Genomic DNA, 26,877 nt, shown 5'->3' with positions numbered 1-26,877 from the left:
CACTGAAGTTAGTGAAGGCAAGATCAGACCCCAGCACAAAAGCTCAACAAATAATCAAGGACCAGCAGCTAAGTGAGCCTTAGGAATACTTTGTCCTCTTTGAATGGTAGCTGCAGGGACATGATTCATCTGGGGAGAAAGTGAAAAATAGCATGAGGAATCACATCAAAATTGAAAAACATGAACTCAGACAGCAGTCCCAAAGTCATAGCTCCTTGGATCTGTCTTAAAGAAAATCAGAATTCAACCTTCCGTAGTGCATGCACTTGAGCAGTAAGTTCGTTCTTCCTCTCTTTATTTCCAAACATTTTTCAGTTTATTATGACTTGCATAGCACTGTATTACTGTTACATGCATGATATGACAGTAATATTTCTGTTACTTGCTGTATTTTAACAATGTAGTTAATCAGGTGCAAACTGTCTGCTCAGCATACACTTACTATAACCCAAAACTACAAGTGATATTACTTAGTCATTTTACTGAAGGTTATATTTGGACAAGAATATTTTTCTCCAAAGCATTCTTTACCTCTTGCATTCACATCATGAAGTATTACAATGCATTACCTAATACCACTAAAACTCACTGTATGGTGACTAACCACTGCAATAATGTGATCACTGTGTTGTAACTCAGCTGTTAACTCTAGCACTTTACTTCAGAAAAAGCATGCTTTACTGCTGGAGATAATTTTTATTTTGCTATTCCTGGTTTATTCAGTCTCTCTTATACTGGAAAAAACACTGCATTGTCTAAAGAATTGCACAAATATTTGTTTAATTGATGAGTTATTGTTTGGCTTCATGAAGTTCAGAGAGGCAGTAACCAGATACATTCAAAAGGTACTTGTCACTCAACAAGAAAATAGAATATCTCCAACTAGATTTACACAATGGTATATCTGTGTTCATAATTCCAGAAAACAAGTCTTTTTGATCTAAGCAGTTCTTTGACTTTCAATTAGGTTTGTAACATCTCATGGACGCCAAATATTCTCTTGCCATCTAAACTCTGAGATTCCCTACTGTTTGGAGATGCAGAGGTCTTCTGGTTGAAACATTATGCATTGATAATTTATTGAAAACCTCATCTATATTGTGACCTCTTGGGCTTTAAAATTTTTCTCTTTGACTTCTACATTGGCCGTGGGAAAATTTTGCAGGACAAGACATTTAATCCACTCTAGCAGTGACTAGTCTTCAAGCTAAATTTTTTGAAATATCAGAAGAGGTAAACTAATAGATGAAGTATAAAGTAAACCTATCTGATCATATAATTTTATTTTTTAAACATTAAAATCCGGAACAAAAAGAGATTATTTTGTTTCATATCTTGTTCTGATGGTGATAATTTTTTCCTTGTCATATATATATGAGACAGAGAGAGGGAGAGTATGTGTATGTTGTGAATATTATTTTTATTTTTAGAAGTCAAAAGATCAGGCTTTGTAATTCCAGGGCTGGTGAGTAGGTGACATGGCCAGGGAGCTGGGAGGGGACTGTATTTTCAAGAGCAACACTGCATGAGGAGCTGGCTTTTAGAGGGATGGAGAGTCCCAGATATCTTCTGGAGAGATCACAGGGTCTGGGGAACAACCATCTGCTGCTGTGTGTGCGAATTTCTCTGTGTGTAGGTGTCTCTAGGGGTGAGGAATTTGGGAAGAGTGAGGATTCAGGACCATACCATAGATGGCCTGTGTGTCCAAGGACAGATACTATGGGAACGATAGTGTGGTGTAGGGGCAGGACTGGGGCAGAATGGAGGGGAATGGGAAGGTGAGTAAGGGCGTCTCTAATGGTAGCTGATGTGAACCTGCACCACTGGGCCTCAGATGTTCAGGTGCCAATAACTGGAGAGACTGGGATACGGGGGCAGCTTCTGAGTGTCCAAGTGTCTGAGCTGAGCTTCTGCAGGGATCCACACACACCTCCATACACGTCCCACTACCAGACCTTCATTGTAATCAGCAGAGAAAATATGAGACACTGGTGTGCTTTGTGTTGATGTGAGACCTGATCATGTCTGTCTGTGTTGTTGTGTGTGGCCAGCTCTGTGGATATACGCACATGTTATATACCTATATTTGTGTATGGGCCTCCTGGTAATACATGTTCAGCCTCACTGTTGGTTAGACCTGGGGCACACAGCTGCAGCAGCATCAGCTCTACCAGACTACAGATTCAGCCTCCTCTTAACTACTTATATTGAGTTAAGAATCAAAATGTGCATGTTTGGTATTAAAAAAAATCTAGGTGTCTCCCACAAATTGGGGAAAATCTAGGAAATAAAACCAAAAAATAAATGTGTCACTTGAATATAAACCTGTGCATTTCATTAAAATTAGTCCTTTATGTTCTCTGAGAACATATTAAGTCTGTTACTCAAGGAATTACCCCTTTGAACGTTTTTATTCTTAATATACAATTATCCTAGCATTTCAGTGAGCTAGTTCAGGGAGGTAAAGCAGTAGTGAACTTCTTGGTCTCTAAGAGGCTCTGCTTTCTGCTGGTTTAGCTCTGCTGTTAGATCTGAGCACACTAAGAGGAGCATGAGAGCTGTCATAAGCCTTGTAGAATGAGCCTGTGGAGGAAGAAAACTAGGCAGTTTCCAGCAAAAACTGACATTTCCCCAGCTTTACTGCAATGCAATGGTAGGCAGAATTCTTTCTACTTGTTTTCTTTGTGAAGAGAAAAAAAAAATTATCTTTTCTTCTTCTTGAGAATTTTTTCTTGAGAGAGATTTTCTTCTGTCTAGGTTTAATTCTTATTATGCTTCGTAACTACAGAAATTTTCTTCTATGTGCACTTAGGTCAACATCACTGGTACCTTTACCAGCTACCCCATCTTATATTGTTGCAGCAAGAACTGGGACTTCTTTTTGTGACCAAGGTGACTGTAGAACAGTCCTAAGAACACTAAAAGCCTTTGGTAAGAGCATGCATTGCATACAAGTATAGCTGAACATAATAAAGTGTGAGAAAGATGATAATTTTTTGATGGAGATTAATAAACTCTTCAAATGTAAATTTTAGACTTTTCTATTACATTGTCAATCGGTAATCTGTTCTACTATGTGTTCATTTAAATTAGAACATAATGAAATAACTTTAAAATAATGTGTACATGCAAAACTTCCAGCAATCATTTCTGTTATTTATATACAGAACTCCTCAATTTTCTAATCTAGCCTTGTAATTCATTAGTAAAAATTAAAATAATTTACATAAAAGTAAGTTAAATAGAAAAAAACATATGACAGTATTTATTTGGAAAAATAAGAAAACAATTTTAAGAATTCAATGTATGCTTTTATTAAAAAAAAAAACCACACACACACAAAAAACCCCTATTTACGCCACAGTTGTTTTCTATTTGGCCCGGGAAGTGTTGCACTAATCAATCATTATAGCAGACATAAGCTGAACAAGATCTGAGAAATACTACAGCATGGATATTAGGAGATCATTTTGTCCTTCAGTCAGCTCCAAGGCAGTATTAGCACTCTTCCTGACAGATATTTTTGTTAACCTTTTCTTAAAAAATTTTATAATAGACCTCCCAAGGCAATCTATTTCTATGCTTTATAGTCCTCACAATTTGAAATACCTCCTAATCGGATGCCTTTTTCTACAATTTTACGCTTTTTTTTTTTTTTTTTTTTTTGCAACATTGTTCATTAAATACTATCTGCCCTCAGTCCTTTCTCCTCCAGGCTAACCAATATGCTTTCTATGACGTTCTTTTCTCCAAAGTCTTGTCTTTTTAGACTTTCAATGAAAGTCAGGGATTGAGAGATTTTAGACATCTGATGACCTCTTTTATAGCTTCCATGAAATGCAATACTTGTGCCTGATTACAAACCTCCATAAGAGGGCTTAATAATGCCAGAAGAAAGCGCAACAACTAAGTTTTTATTCATTTTGGTATGAGGGCCATTTGTTTCAATGGAATTCACATGAATACAGTACACAGACATCATATTTACCTTAACTTTAGTTTTTGAACCCCTATAACCTCCTTGACTGTGCAGTTGATGTATTGGTGCAGTTAATTACTCCTCCAAACAGTGAGGAATCTTGCAGCTCTTCATACCAGATCACTTGCTATTTTATTTCTTCGATTTCTTAAGACTCTTTTGCACTCTCATCATGTTTTGCCTTGCTTTTGCAGCCCCTTCTAGTCTAGTTTCATCTGTCATACTGTCATCACAGAGGTAATTTGTGAAAGTATCATCATACCTTATGAGGCATATAAGCTACCAGACAAAGAATTCTAGCAGTGATTGTAGCTGCAATAATTTCATTAGAAATTCAGTTAGTAGTGATGCATAGGTATGTCATATTTGCTGGATTCATCTCAACATCCAACATTCTTATTCATACACAGGAATATAAACAGTAAAGGCACAGTGTGAAATTAGGATTTTGGTAAAAACCAAAAATGTTACAAAAAAACCAAATTAAACCAGCCGCATATTTTAGACATCAACACCATTAGTTCTTACACTGACTTAAAGTTTTAATCTTGATCTAGCTGTACAGCATTTCTAACAATGACTGAATAAACACCAAAGCAGCTTTAGCAATTCACTATTAGTCCCACTCATTTTGTAAATTTTCAGTAGATTTTTGGACCCCACCAAAGCCACAACTGGATCTACATGAGAAGCTTTTTCTTTTTTTCCCCCTTCTTTTGTTTTACTACCTTAGATACTCAGTCGTGTCTGCTATGCTCTGATTGCTTATGTCTGTTCTTGATGAGAACTCTTGTATCACCTGTCACATTTGTTGATGTCTCTTAACCATGCCTAGCACAACCTCAAGAAGGAGCTTTCCTTCAGAAGCATTTACCTAGCCCTGAGAACAGCAGTCAAGACAAGGCAACTAGCAGCAATGTCTCAGCAGCCAGCACAGCCCTGTATTCCTTTACCTTCTGGGCATTGAAAATGTTTTTTGGGAAAGTGAGAACAAAATATTAGCTTTTTAGACAGTATCTAGTGCAACCTTAAAGAGTAAAGGCAACAAAGATACCAACAGGGAGCAGGCAAGAAAACATGGGATATTTGGTTTGTTTTCTTGAGTGTGATAAGATGCCAGGAAGAAAACTGTGACACTAGGGGCCTCTGTTTAGGTGCTTGAATTCCACTGAGGCTGTGTGAGTATGCCAGTTTCTAGTCTTAATCTGTTGAGGGAGGAGCTTACCATCAGTCACTTACAGTAATTAGTTCCCTGATTACAATGATTTAGTTCTTGTTGAAGAGAAATGCTAATAAATATTTATATTATCTAAAATATACGCTATAATTCAAAATGCTAATACATGCGGACATTCATTAAAAAATAAACCAATTTATATCAACAGTGAATTTGAAATATGATTCTTTTCTTTTCCTTGTATATATAATCTAACTGCATGTTGAAATGTTCCTTATATAAAAATCTGATATATTTTATGTCTTAGATTGCATTCATCTTAGGTTGCATTTATCAGAGAAAACCCTCTGACTGTGAAGAATGTTCTCTTCTATAAGTAATCTCTTTTCTTGGGTCTTTCAGGAAAGCCAAACTGTTTTTATCTCTCTTATTTCCATCTTTATTTCACCAGCTCTTTGAATGTAAACATTTCTAATTTATTTGGGAGACATTATTAAACGCCCCAATTCAACGATGTTATTTCTTTGGAGATAAAATTGATGATCATAGGTCATCTTTCTGTTAGATATGTTGATTCATATCTTGGTGTCTCAAAAAAGGAATGACACTCCCTTATATTTTTTAACTTTGCCTTCACTGTTCAATGTGAAGTATATTTAATATAAAACTAGATGTTGTTCAAATACTTGATATAGGCATTTAAGGGGATAAGTATGTGTAGCTCATTACCGGCCTGTGACTGAGATCAGACATGATGGAAATTAGCATTTCTGGGATGATAAAACTTGAGAGTGATTTTGGCTTCTTTTAAACTTTCTTTTCCTCTGGAACATACTAATTTTTTTACTGAAATAATCTTGAATGAAATTTTTCACTTATGACATACCTAATGTTCCCTACAAAGTTTCTGGAATGTTATTTAGAAACCTAAGAAAATTTTTTAGATTTGCCACCCATACCTGATAGCAAATCCATATGCTTCATGCTGCTTGCAGGTCACCACCTTCTGAAACATTTTCATGAATTCACAAATTACATGAATTTCAGTAATTCTGGATGCTCAGGGCTTTTTTTGGATGTCCAAGTAAAATAAGAACTTTAAAAAAATTAATTCATTTTTCCTGCTGTTTTTAGCCATTCTTAGATGTTTTCAGCCAACCAGCAAAATACATTTTTAATGGCAGTAGAACAATATTTACTTGCATTATAAGGATTTTTTTGTCCTTGATGAAGGTTTCTAAGGATGTCCTTCTCCTAATATATTGGATACTATCATATTTGATCTTGAAATAGGTTAACTTGAAGGTGTTGCTAGTGAATTTGGGTGTTGTTTCTTTGAGATTCTATTTAATACTGGCTTTTATGGCTTGAAGCCATAGGTGAATTAGTACTTCTGCCAAAGAAGACTTTCTCTCAAAGGAGATTGTATGTATACCTGGCTGTGAAAACCAGTACATTAAATATGGTCTTCAGTAAAATTTCCTTCAAAGTGTCAGTAGGTAATGGATAGTTGTGTTTAGTGGGTAGACTTTTATGAAACCTCCTTCATATTTTTCCAATCTCACTCTTTTACAAATCCCTTTTAAAACTTGTTGAAAAATAAAATCCTAGTGTAAAATTAAACAGCTCAATTAAGGTCATGAGATAAGGAGTGAGTTAAATCCAGGCATTTTTTTGAAAGCCAGGTACAAAATTAACCACAAGCAAATACCATCCCTCACACTGCGCACTGTTCCTCATTCTGATTAAATGTAATGCTAATGTTAACTGCCATGTAAAATTCTATGACAGTTTCCTAGAATGTCCATTTAGTTGAAGTGTTTCTTCATCTGTTTGTTTGTTCTTAAAAGAAATCAAAACCTTTATGGAGAGCTGTTTCTTTGAAGCCAACATGCTCTTCCTACCAAGGAGATACAAAATGCTAATTAGCTCCTAAGCTGTTCTGAATGATTCGATTAGACTTCTTCTATATCCTACTTCTGGTTACACCTTGGATTTTCCTGATGTCACCTTTTCTCTTTTTTTTTTTTAACTATAAAATGGCAACACTGACATCCAGTGTCTAGTTAAATTAATTGCAATTGAGTAGTCCCTAAGGGTATTCCAGGTGCAAATCCTCTATTCCTAGCATGTTTTCTAAGCATGTTTAAAGATGAGAGTGCATCCTACAAGTAATAAAAACCAGCCTTCTAGGAGATAATTGTGCAATTCGAAGACAAGGGAATGAATAAAAATATTGATAAATGCCATCACAATGATGAAAAAAGTTACTTCATATGATGTTAAAAGGTTGAATTATTACCAAAATGAATACCAGTTGAAGTTTTACAGGTAGAAGAATGTAATTCTTTTTTTTGCCCAAGATTTTCTTTAATTGACAAAATCTCTTCAGTTTAGTGAATTTAAGCTTTTAATTCCACTATTTGAAATATTCACTTTTTTCCCCTCAAATAGATTTTAGGCATTTTAAAGCATTTACAGGATGTAGGGAATGCTAAAGAAGGTCTATAATAATATAAGAAAAATGACAAAACAAAATTATTTTAGCTGTCTTGGGAACTGTATGAAAATCTACTTTGAATCCAAAAAATTATTTTGATTAGAAGCAAAAATACTGGGGCTTGTGAAAACAAAGGAAGATCTTGCCATATGTCCATGCATCAAAGGAGTTCAGCTTATTTTCCATTTCTTATAAGAGTGTTTTACTTAATAATTTACAAAAAAAGTTTTGTTTACATCTCTCTAGTCTTCTTTGTTACATCTGTCTAACATTTTACAAAAACTTTCCTTTTTATTGAAGAAATAATAAGTCATGGGACTGATTCTCTAGTTTGGCAGGTATATAATATTTCCAATATATGGTACAGGTATGTTTAGGACTTTGCTTTAGCTAATCAGGCTTTCAAAGTTGAAGAGCATCAAAAGAAGGCAAAGTAAAAAAACAGAACAAAATAAAATCTAGTCTTTTTTTAGGACTAAATAGATTAAATTCATTTAGAAAAAAGATTTAACTCAAATCTCTTATTCTGACTCATGGGTGGAAGAGAGGGGATACACACTATGGCCCTGGAATAAATGTGAACTTTTTTTTCCTTAAAAATGCATGAAAATGAAATGTTTCCTTTTGGATTAAATAGGAATTTTCAATTCAGATCCTTAAGGAACAAATTTGACCTTGATTTTTTTTCAAAAAATGATCCGTGATCTTTGTTGCTCATTGGAGTGTTCATGATCGAGTGCATTGAAATGACCGTATAGTAGTGTCTAAGAGAATTTTTACTCATTGAAACTCTTCTCTGTAATGGCAGATTATTTTCAGGGGATTTTTATGTTATTTCAGCTGCCAAGCATTTGCCTTTATTAGCTGGGGTTATTTGATATTCTAGTACATACAATGTTTGATTTATTCATCCAATTCCAGAAAAGTTTGAAGACTTCTCAAAGTTAGAACAAAGTAATAGCACTCAAGAAGCATTTCTTGACATACAAAATGAGGTCCCAAATACTTCTAAAGTTTCAGAGAGAAACTTGGTAACAAAACCACATTATTAACTAGATAAAAGTAGCACAATTTAAAGATAATGTGTTTATGCATGAAAGAAGGCCTAGAATTGTTAGGAACCTTGTCATGATTTAACCCCCCAGAGAGCAACCACAGACAGAGACAAAGCAATCCACAACTGCTCACTCACTTCCTCACCAGTAGGATCAGGAAGAGAATTGGAAGAGTAAAAGTGAGAAAACCCATGGATTGAGATAGAGTCAATTTAAAAGTTAAGGCAAAAGCCACGTACAGAAGCAGAGAAAAAGAAGGAATTGATTCACTGCTTCCCATGTCAGGCAGGTGTTCAACCAGCTCCAGGAGAGCAGGGCCCTGTCACACATAATGGTGACTTGGGAGACCAACCGCCGCCACTACAAATATTCCCCTCTTCCTCCTTCTCCCCCAGTTTTATATGCTGAGTATGATGTAATGTGGCATGGGATATGCCTTGGGTCAGTTTGGGTCAGCTGTCCTAGCTGTGTCTCTTCCCAGCTTCACATGCACTCCCAGCCCCTTGGCCAGTGTGTCAAAATAAGGAACAGAAAATGCTTGGATTCTGTGCAAGCCCAGATCAGCAATAAAAAAAAAAAAATCCCTATATTATTAATACTGTTTTCAACACATCTAAAGCACAGCCTATACGATCTAGTCTAAAGAAAATGAGCCCTATACCAGCCAGAACTAGCATAAGTTTTTGCTCACTTATTATCTTGCAGTTCCTAAAATATGTCTGCTTAAGCTTGCTTATGTTATGTCTTAAGTATTTTGAGAAATGCTTCCAATAAATTATTAAAGAATAATTGTAGGTCATTCCAGTTAATATCTTGCTTGTTGGCACAATCAAAATTTTCTGAAGGGAAAAAAAATAAAATTATTGCCCACAATTTATATTCACGACTAGAGATCAAAGTTTTATTTCACCAAAATTATTAAGAGGACAACTAGACATAGCCAGTATCAGTTAATGCATCTAAATACAAAGATTAGATCCTCAAATGCTTTTCATCAACTTCTGAATAACTACAGAGGAACTTCTATGTTTAGAGACACATAAAGCCTTATACTGCTTTTATCAAAAATAGATTATTAAGAAGTCAAGAACTTGCTAAAAAATGTCAAGTTACCAGAAATAGTCTTTGTGAAAAGGCACAGTCAGAGAAGTTACCTGTGATCACAGCGGCTTACCTGATATTCTGTTTACAATGAGCAGAAGTTGTTATTCTTTGTCTACCATACTGCTTGGGTATCAAAGGGGCTGCTGAAGTGTGGAGGAAATTGCTCAGTAAGCTAAAATGTTCTTTAACAGTACAGATGTTATTTCCCAACAATTCCCTGTGTGGATACAGTGTGGATTCCTCAGCATGAAGTGTTTGACTCTGAAAATGCAGAGAATTGCTTCACACCTAGGACACACTGAGTGCCTTTATAAAAAGTTGCTTTCTTACAGTACAATGTAAATGGATCAACCCTAATGCTCTGGGCATGAATTTCCTCAAATAAGCTAGTTAATACACTTCACTTTATTTCTGACATCTAGGGAAAGTGAAGAAATGGTTTTAGAATTGGCCAGTACTTTTCATTCAATTTCAAAAATCAATTTTGACATTCTGTAATCTAAGTTTCAGAGACAGTTAGGTACTTCAAGACAAGATTTGTGAAATATGTTGGTGCCTTTGGTTGCAGGTGAGAAATGCAGCAGGCTAGATGTTAAAGACATCATTATCTCTAACTATTAATTCACAGTATAAATGAACATGGAATACCCAATGCAGCTCTGGAATTCCAGTTCAAGAGACACACAGCAGAAACTGAAAACACAGAGACCTCACAGGTGATCAAAGATATAGCTTAGTTTTCATGAGAATATAATCAGGACCACTAATCTGGAAAAGAGACAAGAACAGTGTAGCAAGGGATATGATAGAAGTTTTTAATATCCTCATATTGCAGTCAGCAGACAACAGCTGTCTCCATTAAGTAAAAGAACAGGATGTATCAAAAAAAAAATCAACAGACTGCATATTCAAAACAAAGAGAAAAAGAAACTTGTCCACACAATGCATAGTAGAAAAATAACGTCTGCTAGTGTTATCTAGATTTAGTAGACTCATTTGGACACTGATAAATGATACTGAAGGTGTTTTGTTTAGAATCACATAAGAGTTTATGTCAGAAGGGACCTTTGAAGCTGATCTAGTTCCAGTCCTTCTGTCATAGTTAGGGATATCTTTCACTAGGTAAGGTTTAGCTTAGCTTGCCCAAAGCCACATCCAACCTGACCTTCAACACTTCTGTCATGGTTTAACCCTAGTCAGCAACTAAGTACCATGGAATCCTCCATTGTGCTTGAATGAGAAGGAAAATCAGAAAGAAAAATTTAAACTCATGAGTTCAGATAAAACCAGTTTTATAATTGATATAAAATGTGATATTAATACCATGAATGATAAAAATACAAATTTTACTACTGCTACTTTTACCGCTGCTGATGGGGAGGGGTGGGGCTGGGGGTTAAGGAGTGGGGAAAGAGACAGAGAGAGAATGAGAAAGAAAGCCCAAGAGAAACAAGTGACCTACAACACAACTGCTCCTCCCACACTGGCTGATGCCCAGCTCATCCCTAAGTTCTGATCCGGTCCTTCTGGCCTACTGCCCCCAGTTTATGATGAGTATGAGGTTCAGTGGAATAGAAAATCAGCTGTCCTGGCCATACTTCCTCCCAACTTCTTGTACACGTTTTCTGGCAGAGCACGGGACACTGAAAAGTCCTGATATAGAATAAACAGTACTAACAACTAAAACATGTCAGTGGTATCAACGCTAGAGCCATACTAAATCCAAACTTCAGCACTTTACCAGCTACTGAGAGGATAATTAACTTCCACTCTGAATTATATTATTCATCTGTGATCTAATTTTAGCCTTCTAAAATTCAGGTGTGTTTTCTGTACTTCTTCTTTATGTACTTCTTATTTTCTGTTTATTTGACACTAGATCAACAGAGATAAGACACCACCTTTGACAGAATATTTCCTCTTATCTATTTAGGGCTTCAATTTTAGGATGGAATAGATTGCCCTAATAGAGATATTTTTTTCCATGTTTAAATCTGAGTAGCTTTTCTGGACCCTTTTGAAAAGTAGTCAAATTTCTTATGATATTTGGCACAACGATACAATTGAGAATGAAAAAGAAAATTAACAAAATTCAGGAAAAAAAGCAGTTGAGAAAACACAGCTCCCTCCTAGACAATATGCTTTTGTTTAGCTTAGTTTTTATAAGAAAAAATATATATTCTATTAGGGCACAAGGGTGAACATTTATTATTTCTTTGAGGTTGCATGAACAACATTGCCACTGGTAGCAGTATATGTTTTTATCCACAATTTTAGCATCTTATCTTTACTATCACTGGTCACAGAAACCCTATTATTGTGAATTTTATCCATATGTTCTTCCTGAGTTAGGATTCATTTCTGACTGGAGTTTTGGGCAGTGCTGCCCTTCCATTGCCCTTGTGTGGAGCCATGAAAGTCATTACAGTTCTGTAATTCTGCAGTCTTTATCCTTGGGAGGCTATGAAGGAGAAAGCTCTGCTATGGCCTTCTGCATTTTACTCTCTATCATCTTAAACATATTTTCCAAGATATGAATCAAGGATTCTAATTATTTCAACTTCTTTAGAGAAAAAAAAGGATTTTGAAAGAAATCAAGTTCTCTGCTAGCCAAGTCAGCATTCCAACAAACTACAGTCACTGGATGGACAGTTAGTAAGTTAGGTCTCTATCCCTGTGATGAAGAAATACAATTTCAAGTGAGATGGAACTATTTCTGAAAATGAATTAAAAAAATCCCTTCAACTGTCCTTAAGAACATAGGATGCTGCTGTGAAATCCTGTCCTGAGCTTGCCATGCCTTATACAATCTCATCAGAAGCAATCCAGATGGGAAAAAAAAAAAAAAACCAAAAAAAAAAAAAAAAAAAGGAAAAAACCCCAACCAACCAACCAAAAAAACAAACCAAACCAAACGAAACAAAAAAATAATCTAAAAAAACCCCAACAAACCAATAACCAAACAAAACAAAAAACAACAAAAACAAACAAAAACCCAAAACCAACCAACCAAAAAACCCTGTTGCATAGATTTAAAGTAACACATAGGAAAAGAAATCACAGGTGAGATATCTTGGCCTGAAGTGCATTAATAAAGGCAAGAAGGAAGGGGCTCTTCAAAATGATACCACTTCTAGACTCCTTAAATAGGAGCTAGACTCCTAGCTTAAAAGATTGCCTGCAAGGTATAATGTTCTTCCATTGCTGAGACTCAGTTACACAAAAAACAAAAGGGAGAGAAGACATTATTTTTAATAATTTCATGTTTCAAAGTCCTTAGTCCTACAAATATTTTTCTGTTGTTTTCAAATCGTGAAGCAACAAATAATCACCACAAATATAAAGATATTAATTGATAGTGGGGAAGATTTTCATGATGGTCTACTCAGAGTTTTAGCCAGAGTAATGCCTAAGAAAATGGACTAAAACAAGAAACCCATTTGTTTTATCTAGTACAAAAAATTGCTCAATTGAAGCTGGTAGAAAATATATCCTCCCCTTCCCTGCCCAACATTATCCTGCCCTTACCTCCCCTCTTTTCCTCTTCCTTTCCCCCATTACCCCTTAACACCTCTTTCTATTTTCTTTTCACCACTATTCTAACTGACATACACTTTGAAAGAAATGATTATTAATGGAAAGCACCCATTAAAAGGAGATACTATTTGCAGAGTATAATAACTCTTATCATTAAATGTAAAAAAGCTATTTTTTAGGCAAAAAACAAAGAGAAATTTTAATGTCTTTAAAAGAGATTATTCTTAAGATTAGAAACGAGTAAATTTAAAAATAAAGACATATATAACTTTTACAATTATTTCTATATGTGCAATAGAAAACAATGAAAATGTTGCAGTAAATGTACAATTAGATATTTCAAAATATATACTATGTCTGTTATATAGTTTTTGGCTTACAATAGGTGTAAATAGATAATGAAAAAATGAATTCTATATGAAATTAATTGGCTTAAAACTACATAATGGGACATTACTTATCAAATCAAAATCCAAATTACCTTTTCTGACAATTACTCTGTGAAAGATATTGTAAAAATAAACATTTCATAGCATTTTTTTGAAGCAAACATTTCTGCAAAAATTTTCATCCATGGTTGTGCCTTTCTGTATCAGGTAAAGGAACTGATAACAATTTTTTCTACTGTGATATTGTTACTCCTATTTAATCTTTAATATAGAGTCACAGTCAAAGTTTAGTAGAATTTACAAGGGTTTTTTTGACGGACTAAAGACCAATATTTTCTGTGAAGCTAGCATTTTTTACTAACATTCTGGAAACATTTGTATAATCTAAATTATGGCTTGCATAGGTGCATTGCAGTACTCCATCTAAAAAAAAAATGTGTGTCTTGAATCTAACAAAAGTAGATAAAATTCAGTCAAGGTTTAACATACTCTGCCTGCTCCATAGTCACAAGAACTTATGAATCAGCCCAAATAAGAATATAGTCACAGGTAGCAGCTGAAAGGGCAATTATGTTGTGTTTCAATATAAAAGCTATTTAAGTTTACTGCTGTAAACTTTAACTGCAACTATCTTGTCTTCTGAACAGCAGCCTTCAAAATTTCTGAACCTATCTAGGATCAGTTTTCCTTCATGCTACTGTCCTTTCATTACTTTTGATAAGTCTTTTTGAGATCAGTATAAATCTCCTTTTTTCAAATTGTCTTTATGCAAATTATAAATTTTCAGTTACAGATATTACACTTTGCAGACAGCAAGATCAAACTCATATATGGAATTTTATTGAAAAAGTTACATTTTTCCATCATGTTATTCCTTTTTTTTTTTTTTACTTCTGTTTTCAGTTGAGAACGGCAGAACAAAGGCTATTAATTTTCATTGACTTATCTTGGGTAATATAAATTTCCCCGGTATTCTCTTTGGTTTCTGGGCAATTATGGTAGTAGAAGAAAACCTAAAAAGGATAGCTAGAACATAGCTTTTATTTCAGATTATCTGGTGTAACCTATTTTAAAACAGACTTAATGAGCTGATACAATTAGCATTATTTCTTGTCATCCTCGGGAAAATGTAATTACATAACTACCTCACAAAGTCAATGGGTGACCTGTAACATTACTGAAAGTAGTCAGGTCCCTTAGGTAAATGTACTGGAGTCTGCAGACAAAAAACATAAGTACTAATGTCAACACTCACTTGAATGAGCTGTGCATTTCTTGAAGATTATTTGCTACATTAAAAAAAGAAAGAAAGAAAAAAGAATGATTCTATAAGGCATTGAGTAACAAGAGTTTTTGGGCTGGCAGGCATGCAACCATGCAGTTAAAATTAAAAGGGCATTGAGATGGACTTCATAGTCTTTGTTTCAGAAATGTTTTTCTTGAACTGACTTTCTGACAATATTTATCTATTTAAGACCCCTCGTGATTCTAAGAACAATCAGCCTCGCATCTAAACTCTCCTATATAGGCATAGTTTAGAAGAATTGTCATTGTCCATCTATTTTATATGGATTTAGGCAGGGAATTGTACTGTCTCTTTGTAGAATGGAGTTAACTATCTTTTACAGCACTACACTGGTGCTGTCTTTTGAAAAGCCACTGCTGACAACCCAGCAGTGTTTTGAGGATTTCTGAGCAGCGCTTGCAAAGCATCAAGGCTTTCTCCTTTTCTTGCTCTCTGCCCTGCTCAGTAAGTAGGATGGGAGTAGGATGTGAGTGCTCCAAATTGGCCAGAAATACATTTCACACCAGGGGATGCCATACCCAACAACAAAAGCTTAAGAAGGGATGTTCTTGGTTATGATGTTTATGTTCCCAGGAAAATGTTACATATACTGGGGTCCTGCTAAAGGGGGCTATACATAGCCTGACAGCGGGAAATAGTGAATAAATTCCTCTTCTTTGTTGCACACTTAGCTTTTGCATCACTTTTTTTTTATGGCAGAGCATAATGAAATGCTGGATGGTGACTACTGTTTGGTGCCTGTACTGTTTGATAAAGATAAATCATCATTTGTATTTTCATTGAGTGTGATACAGTTTTTTGGGGAATTTGATGCCATTATTGAAGCTTGACTGCTGTGCAGCTGTGTTTGAATGCTACCAGATGGGCACTGTAGCATGGTATTTTCTTATTTTGAAAAATATCAAAAACTAGTTCAGAAGAAGAATAAATAAGGACCTACAGTAAGTGTCATCCAGTCTGCATCACTTCAAAAAAGCCACTCTGAACACAGAAAAAGAAAAACCAAATCCAAAACAAAAGAAACAAGCAAAACAAGAAAATTAATGCTTTGATTCACAGCAAATAATTTTATCCAGAGTACCTAGAGATTGGAGGTCAGTTCTCATCTCCAATGCAGACATGTACCAATAGAAAATTCTGAATGTGAGTTTAGATGGCAGGAGGAGAATAACCCTAGTGGAGGGAAATTTTCTGTTGAAATTAATCTTCCAGAATAAACCATCTGAACTATACATAAAGCTTAAGTTTTATAATCCTGACTGATTTCCTTTTAGAACTCGTAGAATTTAAATAATGCTGAAATTGCTGTTGATTTTTTCCCAAAAAACTCAGTCTGTGCAAAGCCAAGAATGAAGGAAAATTACACCAGTGTTTTGTTTTATTTGACAAATGCACACTACATGCTCAATGGCCAGTCTTTGAAACTCCAGCCTATGGATGTCAGCCAAGACACCTTTAAATCAAAGGCAAGAAAAGAACCAGTTCTCTAAGGTACAGTTTCCTTTTTACTATGGGTTGGTTAAGGTTGAAAGGTGACCTCCCTTGTCTTTGTCTTCATTTGAAGTTTGAGCCCTAGATCAGTCCCTTCTGCCTTCTCAGTTCCTACTCACTTACTGCTATGTGCCATCTCTGCCCTAGGAAGATTTGTTTGATGCTGCTGCCCAGGTTACATCTTTTGCAGATTATAGAAGTATATTACTTTCAGACTTTTATGACAATCTGACTATATATTTACATTACTCACTGAATTCTTAAGTTCTGTTTCAAATGCATATCCAAAATATTTCATTTACATGTTTTTCACATAGCATTTGGGATAGTACAGACTGACTATATATTTTATTTCTGTAACATTTTTCTGTAACATTTATGTCCCATGTTCTCAACTGATTTAACCTTGTGTTTATACCTTATGTTCTTATGACCCACACTCTTCCTTTATAAGAGTAAATGCATTGCAAAATCTCATATTCCACAGTATTACATGACCTTTTCGAGAATAGGATGGAATTAATAAGGATTAACTGCATGGTATTTTACTTGGATTGCAGTGGTCAATTGTATACCCATATGATGGGGAACAGTGGGTTAGGGAGCTGTTTTTGATATTGATCTTAAGCAAATATATCACAAGTTGAACACGAGATACCAATGTCATCTCCTGTGCAAAAGGCAAATAGCATTCTAACATATTTAAATACCAGTTTAACTCATATGAAATATGAATAATCCATCAAATCTTTTCAACATTATTGAGGTTTCAGCTAGCATATGGTGGTCAGTTTGGGTTATTGTGGTTAAGAAAGATGTGTACAAATGGGATGCTGGAGACAGCTGTGAGAATGATCAGCCATAAAATGAATGAACTAAGAGGGAAAAAAAAAAGAAAAAAACAACCTTGAGATCTTTTTTCAATAAACTGAAATTAAACTTTTTTCCAGAGATGGTATCTTAATAGTTTTCACACAATAAATAAGGCCAAAAATTTAAATCACAGTATGAAAGATTCAGGTATAATTATTATTAACCTCTGCAAAGCTGGGTTTTCAGAAGCACTGAATTACCTGGAAAGGCTGAAATCTGAACGTCAGTAAGGTCAGGTTAGACTGTTGTCTCTTTAAACTGACTGCCTTGGTATGAAACAGATAGACTGCATAACTTTGCAGGGTCATTCTTTTCTACCATTATTTTATTTAAAAATATGTTTTAAAGATTTAACTTGAATTGTGAATTGATGGGATATATTTTATCCCATACTAAGAACAGAGCATAAACTTTTAAAATGAAAAAGGAAAAAACAGCTCTTGTGTTTAAAAGGTTAAACATTTGGGACATTAAAATTTTCTGATAGTTCTACTCAAATTTGTTTCTACTATCATACCAATGACCTATTTTAATGGTGCTTCGTTTGTTAAATATCCCCCATTCTCAGGCAATGCGTAGCCATCATTATATACAAAAATGTGTGTTATCAATATAGCCTGCTACATACTTTGCAAGGTCCTGCATCAATCAGGATATGTAAATGTAATCAACATAAAAAATGCCTCTGCTAATTAATTTTTTATCTTTCCTAACATTATCAGTATATTTAGAAGATGTTATTTGGGATGTTGGGTGATAAAACAAAAGACAGGCTGGGTATAGTCTTAAGGCAGTTATAACTTTTAAAAGTCAACAGGTATTCATCTGTTCCCCGATAGACATTTGGTTACAGAAAGGGATATTTTCCTTTCCATTTCCTGTCTTGATGACTTTTTCTTCAGTCTCTGGTGCTCCTGAAAAAAATTTAAAAATATTATAGGGAAGGTAGATGTATTTCTCTTGGGAACTGAGTAGATTGCTGAATCATTTCAAAATGGTATTTTCTGGCCTGAGAATCAATCTAACTGAATTCTAAGAGCTAAAATAGAGAGCCATAAAAATGAAATTGAAGGATTTATACAGTTTAAAATATGCAAGCTATTGTCACATATACACACACTTGCACATACACAAAGTTTTGTTCTATCAGAATTTGTATATATGCATATACATATGTAAACACATAAAGTTCAGCTACTGTATCTCAGGATATATCTCTTCCTAAAACTTTTAATAGGGATCCATCAAGCTGTTTGGTACTTTCTTGTCAATATTTTTTTTTTGCTGGAGTTACTCCACTGAAAGAATTTCTTTCATGTGTTTTAATACAAGCATACATTTTCATGCAGCTGGTAAAATCTGAATCATTATTGCTGTTGTTATGAAGGCAATATACCTTGCATACAAATCTGTTCTCTTTCAAATGCTTTATCTAAAAGAATCAAAATGAAACTCATTTAAATGAAATATATATATATAAAACTCATTTGCATTATGTTATCAATCATTTCTCTTTAAACCTGAACCCTCAGAACCTGTTTGTGCCAGTGATACTGTATTAAAGATTAATATATAATTACAACAGGGGCATTTTACTGATGTATCATAGGATTTCATTACTAGAAAATAATTTTGGTGATACAATATTAGCGCAATGCCACAATGATGATGCATTATTTACTGTAAGAGGTTGCAATGCTTCTCAAATTATAATAAAGCACACTTTTCTAAGTATGTGGCTTAAAAAGAGCTATTCTGTGGTCTGAGAAAATATTTGAACTCTTTGTCACAAGTACAAACAATTCTGTTTAAACAAAATTACCTTAGGATTTTGTGGTGTTCCTGTCCCAGCTGCAGTGAAATGTGAGTTATGAGGACTGAAAAAGTTCACTTCTGGTACATAGTGAAGACACAATAAATACATTGGGAGTAGTTGTGGTGCAAGGGTTCCCCAAAGCACAACAGCATCTTGGGTCAATTCTGACTGACACGGAGATCTTTGAAATAGCAATTATTTCATAAATATTTTACAAGAACAACTAGCACAAAAAAGGGGGATGGAGGGAAGTTGGGGTTTGGTTTTAGTTTGTTGGTTGTTTTTTTTTTTTTCCATTATGATTTCTAATCCAGAGACTCTCCAAAAGAAAGAGGACTACAGTTTTCAAAGTCATTGTGTTTATGTATCGAGGTGGCTGCGGGGGCTCCATGAGGGGAGGCCAGGGCTGCCCCAGCCAGACACAGCCAGTTCCAGCCGGATCCAACCCAGTTCCAACCGGACACAGCCGGTTCCAGCCGGATCCAACCCAGTTCCAACCGGGCACAGCCAGTTCCAGCCGGATCCAACTGAGCAGCCTACAGCTGAGGCAGGGCCAGCACTGGGCAAAAAGTGAGAAAAAAAGGAGAGGAGGAAAAAAGAAAGTGAGAAAAATCTCTTTGCTGACACAGAGGTGAAAGATGAAGGCGGGGAGAAGCTGTTGCAGGTGTGGGAGAACAGGTTCCCCTGCAGCTTATGCAGGAACCCATGCAGGGCAGCAGCTGTTATTGAAATAGCTGTTCGTGCTTGCAATCTTATAAAATTAATGAAGAAAATCAAGTTTTATCATTTTTAGTTAGAATTGTTGGTAGCTCTGCATATTCTTGAAGGACAACATTAGATGTTGTCACAAAATGTTGTGCGAGTGAAGCTTGACATGATGCAGCAGCCAACTAGGCAGCATTTTCTTTGGCACTAGAGAGAAGCCATCCTGGGAAGGTGTGGAGGGATAGAATGTAAGAGAATAGTGCAGAAGGTAGTCTCACACCTGAGGAGTTGCAGCTGTACTAATCACCAAAGATTAGGAACAGGCCTGCCCTTAATAGGCCACAGCTGTGTCCAATAAGAAGAAGAGTGCTATGAAACAGTGGGTTAGCTGGGTGAGAAGAGAGTTAGAGTTTGTTGGTTGTGCTGTGAAGGAGGAGGAGTCAGTACTGTGAGGAGATGCCCACGAGAAATCGCCCAGGAGGCATGGGAGCTTTTGCAATATGATGACAACAGGAAGGTATTGCATTCCACTGGCATAATGTTGGGATCCCACTCCTAACACCAATTAGGGTTATGATCCTCTGGAATAATACTAGGATGTGGTTACTAAAAGATGATTGTCTGAATTATGAGACCTTATGCTAAAGTCAATAGTATGGATTGCTTTTAACTGTAAATGTGAGAGAGAGAGGGAGAAAGAGGAAAAATTATAGTCACCACCATTTCTCCCCTGGTCCTTCTTGTGGTCTTCTCAGTGGTAGGATCCCTAGAGTGACCTTCCGGAGGAACCACTTCTATACAGTCCAAGTCATAGAATCACAGAATCAACTATGTTGGAAAAGACTTTTGAGATCATTGAGTCTAACCTATGGCTTACTACCACCTTGTCAACTAAACCACAGCGCTGAATGCCATATCCAGTTTTTTCCTAAACACCTCCACAGATGGTTACTCCAGAGGTGTATATGCCATTCCCACAACATGGGATGGCATGTGTGTAAGCAGTTGCTTCCTCTCCCACAGTTTTCCATGATGGGACTTTTGTCCAAATAGATTACTCAGCTCTGCCTCAACAGGTCTTGCATCTTCCTGTTGTTGCATCCATGCTTTCACCACAGTCTTCAGAGTGTAATCTTGCCTGGTGGGCTGATTCCAAACATTTCACCTTCATGTAGGCCTGAAATTAATGCCTTCCTGTTTGCCATCTGTGCCTGTTGTGGTGGCTTGTGAGGACTTCCTCCTACGACAGTGCTTTGAGACAAGTTCGTTGCATTCTTTAAATCCTGAGAGAAGAATACTATAGAGACTTATCTGGAAGGAAAGTCTGTAAAAAGGAGAAGGAAAGAGTATATAAACATTCAGCCACAGGGAGCTGTGAAAGTAGGAGATGGATGGAAGCTTAACGCACTATAGCAATGTCCACATTACTAGGACAACAGCTTTCTTTGTCTCTATAGGGAAGTTGTACATTGGTTTTTTTTTTGGCCGTAGGAAAATTTCAAAACAAAAGAGTATCACTTTTGTTAACAGGGACTTTTTCTGAGTGATTCAGTACATCCTCTGCAGTTCATCTTTTTCACATTGCTACACAGTGCCATATATGAACCAGGACAGACCTTAAAAATTATTTATCCTTAGACAAAGACTTCTGTAAGCCAAAACAACTGAAAACTGTGATCTACACTTGAGAGGAAATTTGATTTTATGTAAGGGTAAGAGGAAGCAGGCCTTACTTTGCCCCGATTTTCCTAGTCTCTGGATATTTTTGCTTTGCAATCTTCTTCCTACAGATATTGTGAAGGTAATCTAGACAGCCAGTTTCCATGTCTATGTGCTTGTCTTCATCATGATGCTCTGAAGTCTGCAAATATTAAGAAAGAGTTTAGGCCGTTTTAGGGGAAAGCAAGTTATAAGTCACAATTTATATGCATGTCTGAAATTTCAGACCAGAGGTAATTGATTCCTATGTGACTATTAGCAATATGAACAATATCTACATTAAGGGGTTTAAATCTGGAATTTATATTTGGCTTGGTTTGATTTTACTTGAAAGTGAGTATTGAAAGATTTCTTCTTTTTTTTTTTCTTTTTTGTGTGTCTTTCTCCTTTTAATACAATATAATTTTGTCTAAACTAGCCTTTGCCAACATTTTCCTGTGTCACATGCCTCTCACTGTCCCTCATTGAATCAATTCTAATTTGCATCTGCTCTATCATGTCCATAATTTGTCTTTCACAAAGTCATGGCTCATAGCTTCATTAATCATGCCAAAATTTCTAACTTTCAAAGTTTCTGTGGATAGCTTGGGTGCTGATTGGGTAGATTTTAGTGTTCAGATTCATCACTTGTGTTGTAGTGTTTTTGAATTCTGGAGAGGCATGTTTGCTTTTCATTATGCAGACACTTATTCACTGACTTACTTGGAGAATGTCATGCATATTAAGAGAAAAGAATTTCTCATCTTAAGCTTGAATACATTATTTATAATTACGGTTATTGATTATGTCACTGTTATGTTGTTGCTGTGGCTGTGAATATGGTTGTTATTTTCCCTTAAAACTGGAATAATAATTTTGGAATTAGAATTGCTGTTTTCTACACTTCCAATGGGTGACTCTGGACACATTGCTTAGAACTTATGGCTCAGTTTTTTTTCTGAGTTTAGACACAGTGTCTAAAATCCATCTGGGCTAAGAAATGAGACCAGGCCACTCAATATAGAATGAACATCCATCTACCATAATGAAATGGTTAGAAAAATATCTGGTTTGAATATGCAGAGCATAATAGTTCTGTTTCCTAATTTCCTTGTACTTGACTTTGCATGCTTCCAGTACTCTTTGTACCTAACTCAGGAAGTAATTAAATTTTTTTAATGAAATTTGATTATGCATATCACATCTAAATACATATAAACTCAAAGATAAGAGTTCTTTCTTTCTAGCTGTGTATTTCAACAGGAAAAGATCTTTGCTCTGTAACTTCAATGAAAGAGTACTAAGGAGTAACCTACCTTGTCCCATAAGTATTTAGGAATATTATATCAAGGGAAATACCTCTTATTTAAAAAAAATCCCTAATTTACATGTTTGAATGAGACTGCTCTTCAAGTTTCTTATTCACCCATCTGAAAGTAGAGGGAAAAATTCTGTAGAATGGAATCTCAACTATTACATTTACATATGAACAGGAAATGGAAGAGTGGGAGTTTATCATTCTGATTATAGAACATGATTTCTAGATATTGTTTATAAGGCCAAATTGAAAACAATTATGAACATACCAGTGAGAAATACAGATAAAGATAGATAAAATTTGCAGAGACATTCCTTAAGTTTCTATTCTCTTTTAAGACCTATTTAATGGTTAAACTGTTATTTAAATTTCAAATCTAAGTTTATATTTCAGGCACGTGATCTGAAATAAACCCAATGTCCATTAAATGTGGTTTTCTGATAATATGTTGTACTATTCATATTAGAAATGGGAAAAGAATAATAAAACTGGAAAAGCTAATAGCAGGCTCTCACAAATATTTGTATTATTATCTCATCTGTAATGCAGATTAAAACCAGTATAGATCCCATGAGATATTATAACTGATATTATTTAATTTATGAAATAGAAGTTATGTCACAAACTCCAAATTTTTGTTCTCTTTATCTTGCTCACTCATATTGCATTAAGTTATTCTTTATCACATCTGAAATCCATTACCATGTTACTCATAGTAAGTATTCATAAATTGTATGTTCTATTTTCTCTCTCTGAAAGATATTAAATGTATATGTGAAGTCATCCCAAATTTTAGGTTGAATTCCAGCCTTTTTCACATTTTGAAAATGAAGTTTTCAAGGTACATCTTATATTTGCTATGGTGACACAGTTCGCATAAACCATCTCAATAAACTATAGCATTTTTCATTTTTTATTTCTCTGTAGTATAGCAGGATGCTATACTACTAGAATGCAGACTGGTCCTTAAGGATAGTTTTAATGTAATGTAAAACACAGTATGGCTATGTATGATTACAAATTTCTTCAATGAGTTTTGTTTATGGGAATGGCTGTTCTGAACTACAGGAGTACATTGAAAGTTATAAGATCTGCTAGATTTTATCAGAAAAGAAAGGGTTTAGTCTTTCTTTTAAGTGATGAAGATTTGCTGATCTTATATTATCTTAATCTGTCTCACCCAAGTAAATTTAGGTAAAATGACATATTGGGTGGCAAGACTTACTGGAGGAGTTCCAACATGGCATTTGGAAAATAATCATAACTAAACAATTCATTTTACATAGATTGCCAGTACAGTTTCAGAGACTGTATGTACCCATTCTGATGACACGAACAATTTCTTTGGCACAATTGTTTTTTAACATATTTGAAATTTTAATTTTTTTTTTTAAAGAAAACACATTTGATCTTCCTGGGCCAAAAAGAGCCTAATCTAAAACAGGGGTTTCTCATCAATGGTATAATGAATAAGAAAGAGCAGTGGATGTGTCAGCAAAATTAACAGCTGCTATTGTATTCAGAGAACTATAAACTGTTATCAGCACAGAAATCAGTCAAAAAGAGACAGATTGATGTATGAATAACAACTTTTGATTTCGATGAGCACTACATAGATAAAAATGTTTAGCATTTTTCTCAAAAAGAGTGAAGAGTGTGATAAGTGCTAAAGGATTTGTAGAAATTTAAAACTCTTCAAGGAGATACTTTTAAGGGGCTGGTTAAAACTCCCAGGAAAGAGATTTCCAAGGACAGTCTGAATGGATAGCCTTAGAAACAATGGAAAATAAATTCAAGATTTATTAGAGTTAATCAGAAACTTCTATCTTACTTCAGTTTTTACTAGAAGAGATTATCTAGAATAGAACAGGATGGATTTATTCTGTCATTCTACTAGGGAATAAAAAGGAGAGACAGGGCCATATATTACTCTCAGATTCCACCATTGCAACATGGTAGTATCTCTGCAGAAATTATTTAAATGTCATTGGTTTTATACCAAGGCAACTAAATGGGTTTAGCTAATTGTAAAAAATTATATCCATGGGCTAATGCACAGGACTCATGTTTGTCAGTTTGGTGAACATCCAGTAGAAGAATGCCATCAAAAAAGCTTTTCTGCAGAGCAATCTCTTCATTGGAACTACTTATTGAAAAACACTGACTTTAATTGTTGCATCCATCATTTTATTGATTATTGAACATTTGTTATAGCTGTCCAATGTTTACCTTGGGAACATTTTATACGTACTGGACAAAATAATACATGCTGTGTTAATACCCTTTATGTGAATTATTGTATGACCAGAGGCAGTTTATAATTCATGCAGGATTAAAGTCATTATCAGGCATATGCTTTGTCTGTTTGGACAAAGGACTAAAAGAGATGAAGTCCTCTGGATGTAAGTAACAACCTAATTTCACAAATGCAGGTCAGGAACCTAATCCAGTTCAATTCCAAATTCAAATTTATATCAACATAGAAACAAATAATAAAGCTGGCAATTTCTTCAAGTAGGAAATAATCAGAGACATAAATAAAAGTAAATTGGAAAAACAACTTTAGAAAAAATATCTCCAGTGTACAATTTTACAGATAATCAAGGGACAGAACTGGTAAGTAAAATGAAAGGATAAAAAATTCTAGTAAATAGAAATCTGAAAGCAACATGTTATATTGAGAATAACTTTAGAAGAGCACAGGCTGGCAAAATGTAGTATTGTTATAATTAACATCTAGGATAATAAAAGCAATTTTTAACACCTTGTAGGCTTCTATTGATCATGGAACTCAGCATGATGATACTAAGCAGGAAATACAAATAAAACTTGTTAACAATTGTAAATGTTGATCAAACTATAAATTAATGCATGATAATGTCTGAAGTGTTTACATTCAAGGATATTGGTATGGTAATATTTATCAAAGTTAATTAGCTTTGTCAGAGAAGAAGCAATATCCAACAAGTTTCTAGAACTAGTTAATAAAATGTCAGCCTTAGTGGGATTTATCTTCATAAAAATTCTTCACCGTTCATATATTAATATTACCCAAACGATCAGTCAAGACAGAGACAGCTCAAGTATAATTAGGAAGAAGTACTGGATAAATCTGTTAGTACTAAATCATATTGAGAAACAAGAAATTACAGGTATCACACACACCACCAGCAGATATTTTCAGAACTGAACCCCCAAAACTAGTTCAGCCATAAATATTTAAATACAAATATAATGTAATGTCAAGTATGCATTTTTCTTCATAAGGCAAGGCTTTTCATATGAAAGTAGCAACCAGAAATTTGGGACAAGTAAAGTCATTCAGTACATTATTCAGTAAATCAAGATATAGCATTTGAAAGCATCTGAGAATCTTGTATATGAAATACTATAAAATTATTATATGTAAATCTGTGTATATCTTATTTTCTGATGCAGATAGGGATACTATTATACTGTTGCACAGAGATAAACATGGTGAGTAGGATGCATTTGATGTCTTGTTATTTAATGCTCTGTTTAAACAAAGTCAGAAATTTGATAACGGAATCATAGAATGGTTTGGGTTGGAAGAGACCTTAAATATAGTCCAGTTCCAAACCTTTTGCCATGGCAGGGCTGTGTTTCACTATATCAGGAATTTCTTCCTAATCCCTAATCTAAACCTGTTCTTTTTCAGTTTAATCATTCACCCTCATCCTGTCGCTTCATGCTCTTGTAACTATTGTATCTCTGTCTTTCTTGCAGGTTTCCTTCAGGTACTAAAAGACTACAATAACGTCACCCCTAAAAAGCCTTCTCCTTTCCAGGCTGAACAATCCTAATTCTTTCAGCCTTTCCTGAGTGCTCCATCCCCCCAGCCATTTTGATTGCTGACTCTGGACTCACTCCAGAGGTCAATATTCTTCCTCTGCTGGGACTCCCAGAGC

This window comes from Camarhynchus parvulus, chromosome 3 (genome assembly GCF_901933205.1).
Source record: "Camarhynchus parvulus chromosome 3, STF_HiC, whole genome shotgun sequence".
Classification (NCBI taxonomy): Eukaryota; Metazoa; Chordata; class Aves; order Passeriformes; family Thraupidae; genus Camarhynchus; species Camarhynchus parvulus.
The sequence above is the reverse complement of the archived record's forward strand: the minus strand, read 5'-3'. Positions refer to the sequence as shown.